This window comes from Nerophis lumbriciformis, linkage group LG17 (assembly GCF_033978685.3).
Source record: "Nerophis lumbriciformis linkage group LG17, RoL_Nlum_v2.1, whole genome shotgun sequence".
Taxonomy (NCBI): Eukaryota; Metazoa; Chordata; class Actinopteri; order Syngnathiformes; family Syngnathidae; genus Nerophis; species Nerophis lumbriciformis.
In genome coordinates this window covers 15,353,170-15,362,235 of record NC_084564.2, presented here as the reverse complement: position 1 = coordinate 15,362,235, position 9,066 = coordinate 15,353,170, and positions in this window count along the sequence as shown.

Here is a 9,066-nt window from a genome sequence, read left to right as displayed (position 1 = left end):
CCCGAAATGTACTTACTACGTACACATTTTTCAACTGATTCCAAAAATTCCAACCCCAACCCATTCATATTATCTAGGACAATTGCGCTAGAATCAATATTTTCAAAAATTCCCGATTTTCCCGAAATTCCCATTTCAAATAAATGAACGTATTCATAGTATACTGTGCCCTAAATTCTCAAAATGTTTCACATTGTTTAAATCTGATTCCGACCTTTCAACCATCCACACACTACTCTTCCGATACATCGAATGCAAAACATATGTTCCCTTTCCCAAAATTCCCGTTTTTACCCGGTAATTTTCTCCCCATTGACAATAAATGGGCATTATACAATCGACTGCATATCCCACATTTCTCATCTGATTTGAACCGTTCCAACATCCACACACTCCACTCACTTTGGACATTCAAGCCAACATGTTTCCTAGTTCCGTAAATTACCCGGAATTACCAGGAATTTACCCCCCATTGAAAATGAATGGGCAATATACAAACCTCTCCATATCCCACATTTCTCAGCCGATTCGAACCACTACAACATCCACACACTCCACTCACCCTGGAAATTCTAGCATTTCAGTCCCGCTCACGCGTATCGGCAGATTTGCACACATTCACACGCAATCCCTACCGGAATTGCAAATTCTAGTTTTATTAGCATTTACAGTTTTTATGTTATTAGCGTGTAATTAACGTGTTTTTACGTCATGTCATGTCAAAAGCTTGTGCTGGTTTGTATTGCAAAACATTTTCCTCTAACTTATTTAGTTTTTAGGTTATTGACGCTTTATAGTTTTTATGTTCTTAACGTGTAATTTGGGGAGATTTTGACATGGGTGGGGGCTGGTAATTAAGAATAACGTGTTAATAACAAAACAAAAACTATGAGTGTTGGACCAAAAATGTTTTCAGCACAAACGAATGGGGGTACGTTTGGGGTGATTTTGACAAGGTGGGGAGCCTGGATTACTAGTCAGAAAATTTATTTTAGAATAACTTAAAAACCGTAACAGCACAAATGAAAATGTTTACAGCACTAACAAATGGCAGTGGTATTTTAATATTTGCCATAATAAAGGGGGGCTAACTTCACACAGGTTAATCCTACAAGAATCAGATAATGTGTATGTACTGTACACCATAAAGTAAAGGAAAAACCTGACATATTTACCATCATATTTAAGTGAATAATGACTCACTCAGTCATATTCTGGCAACTTGATATTAAATTTGTCAGCACCATTTTAAACATCTGGGGACATTCGATTTTATTATCTCCAAAGCCAAACAGCATATAAAAGTCCTTAACATTTTAAAGGCTGTAAAAACATTTTGGATTATTATTTGTTTTACTTTGCTCAAATTTCTCAATCGCAATATATTTTATGCCCTTTGAAAAATGAAGGACCGTAATGTTTTGAACATGAAAAAACCCTCTTAGGAAAAATCATGTCTAATTAAGTAACACAACAAAAATGATGGCCCAAAAATGTCCCCTGAGGGTTAAAGCAGATTAATGGCATGTCGTAGAGTTTGTTCCACTCCAGTGCTGTAGGAGGCGGTAATGTGCATGACTACAAAGAGGGTGGAAACAGAGCAAACTGGTCCCCGATGCAGTAAAAAGTGGAGATTGCTCAAGTTATTTATCAGTGATATCTGCAATGAATGCAGTGACTGTTACTAATGGTGCCTTTTTACTGGTAACTTATCTGTGACACTTTCACTTTTTGTTTATTGGGGAGTATTCTGCTTGTTTGTACAGGAAAATCATAATGCATGAAAGCGTAAGAAGCATTGTGGGAATAAACCTATTTTACAAAACCCAAAACCAGTGAAGTTGGCACGTTGTGTAAATCTTAAATAAAAACAGAATGCAATGATTTGCAAATCTTTATAAACTTATTTTCAATTGAATAGACTGCAAAGTCAAGATATTTAATGTTCGAACTGAGAAACCTTTTTTTTTTTTTCCAAATAATCATTAACTAAGAATGTAATGGCAAAAAGTTGGCACAGGGAATTTTTACCACTGTGTTACATGGCCTTTCCTTTTAACAACACTCTGTAAACATTTGAGAACTGAGGAGACCAATTTTTTAAGCTTTTCAGGTGGAATTATTTCCCATTCTTGCTTGATGTACAGCGGTTCAACAGTCCGGGGTCTCCGTTGTCCTATTTTACGCTTCATAATGCACCACACATTTTCAATGGGAGACAGGATTGGACTACAGGCAGGCCAGTCTAGTACCCGCACTCTTATACTATGAAGCCATGCTGTTGTAACACGTGCAGAATGTGGCTTGACATCGCTTGCTGAAATAAGCAGGGGCATCCATGAAAAAGACGTTGCTTGGATGGCAACATATGTTGCTCCAAAACCTGTATGTACCTCTCAGCATTAATGGTGCCTTCACAGATGTGTAAGTTACCCATGCCTCTGGCACTAATACACCCCCATATCATCACAGATGCTGTTTTTTCAACTTTGCACCTATATCAGTCCGGATGGTTCTTTTCCTCTTTGGTCCGGAGGACACGACGTCCACAGTTTCCAAAAACAATTTGAAATGTGGACTCGTCAGACCACAGAACACTTTTCCACTTTGCATCAGTCCATCTTAGATGAGCTCGGGCCCAGCAAAGCCGGCGGCGTTTCTGGGTGTTGTTGATCAATGGCTTTGGCTTTGCATAGTAGATTTTTAACTTGTACTTACAGATGTAGCGACGAACTGTAGTTACTGACAGTGGTTTACTGAAGTGTTCCTGAGGTCCAGATTCTCAGAACCTTTTGATGATATTACGGACCGTAGATGGTGAAATCCCTGAGCATTTCATAGAACCTGCTTTTATACCCAATTATGGCACCCACCTGTTCCCAATTAGCCTGTTCACCTGTGGGATGTTCCAAATAAGTGTTTGATGAGCATTCCTCAATTTCCTCAGTCTTTTTTGCCACTTGTGCCAGCCTTTTTGAAACATGTTGCAGGAATCAAATTCCAAATGAGGTAATATTTGGAAAAAATAACAGTTTACCAGTTTGAACGTTAAGTATCTTGTCTTTGCAGTCTATTGAATTGAATATAGGTTGAAAAGGATTTGCAAATTATTGTATTCGGTTTTTATTTACGATTTACACAACGTGCCAGCTTCACTGGTTTTGGGTTTTGTAAATTCTAAGTTTTTTTGGTCTCTTTGCAAGTCTACATATTGAGCATCTGTGTGACTTCCTGTTTATGCACCAATGGAATGTCGCGATTGTTTAGTGGCCTTCAAATAGTTGTGACAGTGATGATGAAGCATTTAACACTTTTGGAGTAAAGTAGCCTGCTCTTTACTAAACGTAGAGGATAGCTTTGATAGATTTAGCCAACGTATATTCGCTGTGGTGGCTGGGGGAAGCCTCTGGCAGAGCTTCAAGTGAGAATGTAAGTAAAAATGGAAGGCAGATGGTTGTTCTTTTAGCGTATGTAGTTTTGGAAGTGCTGGGGAACTTTGCACCCGCCCACTTTAGACCTGGCACCCATCCTAACTAACACACATTCCCCTCAAACACACTGCAGGACTCCTGCAGCTGCATGATGAGGCGGCGAGGTGTCATCAGCTAATGAAAATATGATTTTAATAACTATAGCAATATGGAAATGGTGACACAGAGAGGATGCATTAATTATAATAATCTAAAAATATCAGACATTTATTTTCATTTACTGTAGTTTAATTTATTTAAAGGTTTGTGATATCTTATTACATTGAATTTATTAAAACATTTGTATTTCATCGTATTAGTTATAAGTAATTATAAATATATTGCAATGTTAAATAATTACGTTTTTTAAGTAAAATAAATATAATAAATAGAATGCTGATTTTTAATAAATTCACTATCGACAATGATGGAGGCTTAAATACAATTTCTATGTCATATTTAATAAATGAAGGGAAAAAACTCTATCGCTTAAAGTCCTCAGGCCAAAAAATGTCAGCCCACCAAAACATGCTGGAAAAATGATATACTATTTTTAACTTCCACAAATATTTCTACTTAAAATACATTTTGGGAAACATTTTACTCTTTAAAATTTGGAATTTTACATAAGTGCATGTTTAAAAAAAAAAAAAAAAAATAGTAGTAGTAATAATAATTAACATTAAATACTGTAATCTCTATAAAATACTTTCGTTTATAATATACATTTTAAGTATTTATAACTTTTGGGGGGAATTTTAAATTTAGAATGTTTACATAACTCCACATTTGTTTTGTTTTTTTACAAAACTCCCCGAGTCCCCATTCAACCTTAAAAACTGTAATAATAAAAATAGAAAAAATACAAATAATGTCCATAAAATACAAGCCAATGTGTTTTTTGTTTAATATGGGTCTTATTATTAATATTGTTGTTGTTATTATTATTATTATTAGGCACTGATATAGGTCAAAGTCATCAGGACAAAAAAAAACCCTTTGTAAATATACTGCATTATATATCATTCCCCCCTCACTTTAAATAAGTCAGTCTATGAACACTACTTCATGCCCTAATTACATAAAGTATTCATTATATTTTGTGGATTTTAACTCTATAAAGACCAATAAGATTACCTAATGACACTGGTTTTCAATTTTTAAAAAGGAAGTAGAAAACATACCCGAAAACAGTAAAAGATGCAAAATTTTGCTGCATGCTTTGAATGGGAAAGAGTGGCGCCATCTGGTGGGCAAACATCAAAATCAAAAGTTAAAAGCCGGCACTCTAAATTGAAATATTAGCAAAAATGATTGCATTGGGTTGTGTTCAGATAAATGCGGGATCAAAATACAGCATTTTCATTGGTTTCCAATGGGACATTTTGGGGAAAATAAGGGTGTATTTCTGTGCAGTGTTTTAGGTCAGAGATGACGATTCTAAAATGACTTAAGAATTAATATCCTCTGGCAGATTTCACCAACTGGATATTCATTCAGCTCAAACAAAATGGTTTATAAAGAAAAGACTGAATAGGACGAAATGTCCCCAGGATGTCTTTAGGGTTAAGATGTCAGCCAACTCTTAATTAAAGCAGGGGGGTGATAATAAAGAGTCCATTTCAGCTCCTGTGTGTGTGTGGGTGTGTGTGTGTGTTACACTTAGCTGATGCAACAAATATTCACGTGCAACCTCAGCGCCGCGGGACAAATGAGTGTTGGCGGCCAGCGAGCAGCAAATCAATAGGACTTTATAGCGCGCTCCACTGTTCCTTCTTGGCTCGCCGTGAGAACTGTCTTTGGGCACGCTCGCCCGTGCCTCTTTTAATGAGGGGCGGGGGGACTTAACGCATCGCCGCTGCAGATTCTGCGTCGGTTACGCGTTAAACAGCACGCATTCCGGAGCAAAACTCTCATGACTGCCACCTACAGGCATAGCTAGCACGCTGTATGGTTGTGTTGTTGCTGCTCCACTTAAGTCCTATAGGTGTCAGTAGCAACACATTTTGAACTGTTTAAGCGTAAAACAATTCAAGAAGAAGAAAACAATCTCGCAGGATGCCGTGGGCCGTACATTTCCCGCCGAGGCCTTCAGTGATGTCCAACTTCAATGATTACCTCTCAAAATACCATCATTGATGTCACCACATGACCATTGCTGTCGAAATACCATACAGGAACACATTTACGCACTACTGGGCATTGTACAAAACAGGTTATTTTCTGGCGCATTTATGTAGTACTGTCAAAATTAGAATTGCAAAAAACATGTTAAATGTGAAAACATCAAGAAATAAAATATCTGAACTCACATCGCCAGGACAGCTGATCTAGCTTCAGGGGTTGGCCGACATCATCTCACAATATGTAGTTTCTCTTTAAATATCCTTCTTGAAAATGTCCTTGCAAATATATGTGTTGTCTTGTCTAATCATAAAAGATGCAGACGAGGCGTGTTGGCTGACTTCTTAAAGTTTACTCCACAGCGTGCTCATCAAAAACATCCAGTTGCCGGCATGTCTACATTCAACAAGCTAAACAGGGCTACTGCGCATGCGCTTCACTACTGTGGCATGCTGGGTAATGGAGTTCTTATGTTCCTTAGCTCAGTGTTTTTAAAGTTAAAGTTCCAATGATTGCCACATACACACTAGGTGTGGTGAAATTATCCTCTGCATTTGACCCATCACCATTGATCACCCCCTGGGAGGTGAGGGGAGCAGTGAGCAGCAGCGGTGGCCGTGCCCGGGAATAATTTTGGTGATTTAACCCCCAATTCCAACCATTGATGCTGAGTGTCAAGCAGGGAGGTAATGGGTCCCATTTTTGTAGTCTTTGGTTGGACTCGGCCGGTGGTTTGAACTCACGACCTACCGATCTCAGGGCGGACACTCCAATCACAAGGCCACCTTTTCTGAGCCAAGGCACATTTAATTCACTGAAAAAATCCCAAGGCACACCACCAGCAGAAATCATTGAAAAATTAAACTCAACAGCCGATATTGACAATTAAAAAGTCGTTCTCGCAATTGCTGGATATGACTTTCAACCATAACCAGCATCACTATAACTCTTGTCTCAACGTAGGTGTACTGTCACCACCTGTCAAATCACGCCGTGACTTATTTTGAGTTTTTTGGTGTTTTCCCGTGTGTAGTGTTTTAGTTCTTGTCTTGCGCTCCTATTTTGGTGGCTTTTCCTCTTTTGTTGGTATTTTCCTGTAGCAGTTTCATGTCTTCTTTGAACGCTATTCCCCCGCACCTGCTTTGTTTTCGCTATCAAGACTATTTAAGTTGTGCGGACGCTATCCTTCTTTGTGGGGACATTGATGAATGTCATGTCATGTACGGATGTACTTTGTGGACGCCGTCTGCTCCACAAGCTGTAAGTCTTTGCTGTTGTCCAGCATTCTGTTATTGTTTACTTTGCAGCCAGTTCAGTTTTAGTTTCGTTTTGCATAGCCATCCCTAAGCATCAATGCCTTTTCTTAGCGGCACTCGCCTTTTGTTTATTTTTGGTTTAAGCGTTAGATACCTTTTTACCTGTACGCTGCCTCCCACTGTCGTCTGCATATTGGGATCACGACAAACATCTACAAAGCAATTAGCTACCTGCTGCCACCTACTGATTTGGAAGAGTATATATATATATATTTTATATATATATATATATATATATATATATATATATATATATATATATATATATATATATATATATATATATATATATATATATATATATATATATATATATTTTTTTTTTTTTTTTTTTTAATTATTTTTATTTTGTATTATTATTTTTAATTTATTTATTATTATTTTTTTATTTTTTTAATGTTTTTAGTTTTTTACACATGTCTGTAATGATAATGTCAATGAGGGATTTTTAATCACTGCTATGTTGAAATTGTTATTAATATTGATACTGTTGTTGATAATATTCATTTTGTCTGACTGCTTTTGGATTGTTTTGTGTCATGTTTGTGTGTCCTCTCAATTGCTCTGTTTATTGCTATCCTGAATGTTGCTGGGTCGGGTTTGGTTTTGGAATTGGAATTGCATTATTATGGTATTGTTGTGTATTCTTTTGTTGGATTGATTAAAAAATAAATAAAATGAAATACAAAAAAAAAGAAAGAAAAAAAAGAAGATTATTACATGGTTACTCTGCCGAGCTCTACAAAGCACAGACACTCAACAACGGCACATTTGCGGATTATAATTACTGGTTTGCAAAAAATATTTTTAACCCAATTAGGTGACATTACATAATCTCCCACTGCACACCAGACTGTATCTCACGGCACACTGGTTGAAAAACACTGACCTAGCTCATAACATCACATTACATAGCTGCCTTAGTTAGGCCACCTAGAAGGCCTTACTGACAAAAACTCGTGATCTGATTGGCTATCGCAACTGTCTGTCAAATGTTTGTGTCCGTGCACAGACGCCCACATTGCTGACTCTGAAGGCCCGGGCAGATTTGGTACAGCGTGGCAACATAAGCTAGCTGAATTCTGATTGGATAAAAACTCTATAACCTAAAAACAACAGCACTGGAAGGAGCATAATATGACATTTAGATGTTAAGGGAAAGTAAATTAAAAATGACTTCTATCTTTAATTATGATCATGATTTCCGGGTAATGTTAGTCCACCACTGCACAGACCTGGAATGCTAATGCTAACAACATGCCAACAACAAAACAACACACTACTCTTATTATTGCAGCCCTTTTACACTACTCAACACGGCTTACTTACACGTCAAAAGCAGGTACTAGCAGGCGCTATGAGGCACTGTCTGGTTGATTTAATTAAATATTGGTCGAAAAGGTTGATATTGCTGCATCATTGACACACTTGAGGCTAAAACAAACACATATGCTAATGTTAGCTTACCCAGTTGCTTTGTACGCTTTAGTCAGTCTCCACTTTGCAGGAAATGCCCTCAGTCTCCTCTCAGATAAAATGTGTTGTCCTGCAATGGCTATAAGAACACATAGGAGACCCTCATTATTGTTGTTTGCTATCATACACCCTTCTTTTGACTGATGCGTTCAATGCGGCTTGGTTTTTGAAGTTTTGACAATATTTTGAAATGGATGACTGTCTAAATCAGGGGTCCCCAAACTACGGCCCGCGGGCCGGATACGACCCCCCAGCGTCCAAAATCCGGCCCGCGGGAAGTACCAAGTTAAAAAAAAAAAAATATATATATATATATATTTTATTTTTTATTTTTTATTTTTTATTTTTTTTATTTGTCCTTACTAGTCCATTTTCTACCGTCTCCTAGCCACTCAGGCAAATCATATTGTCTAAAAATGCATTTTACCATCGATAACGTGACATGCAGCAAGTGCGCTCTTTAAGTCAATTAGTGCGCAAGGAAAATATATGTATGAATATATATATATATATATATATATATATATATATATATATATATATATATATATATATATATACACACACACACATATAGACACATTAATATACACACACACACATATAGACACATATACATATATACACATATACATATATATATATATATATATATATATATATATATATATATATATACA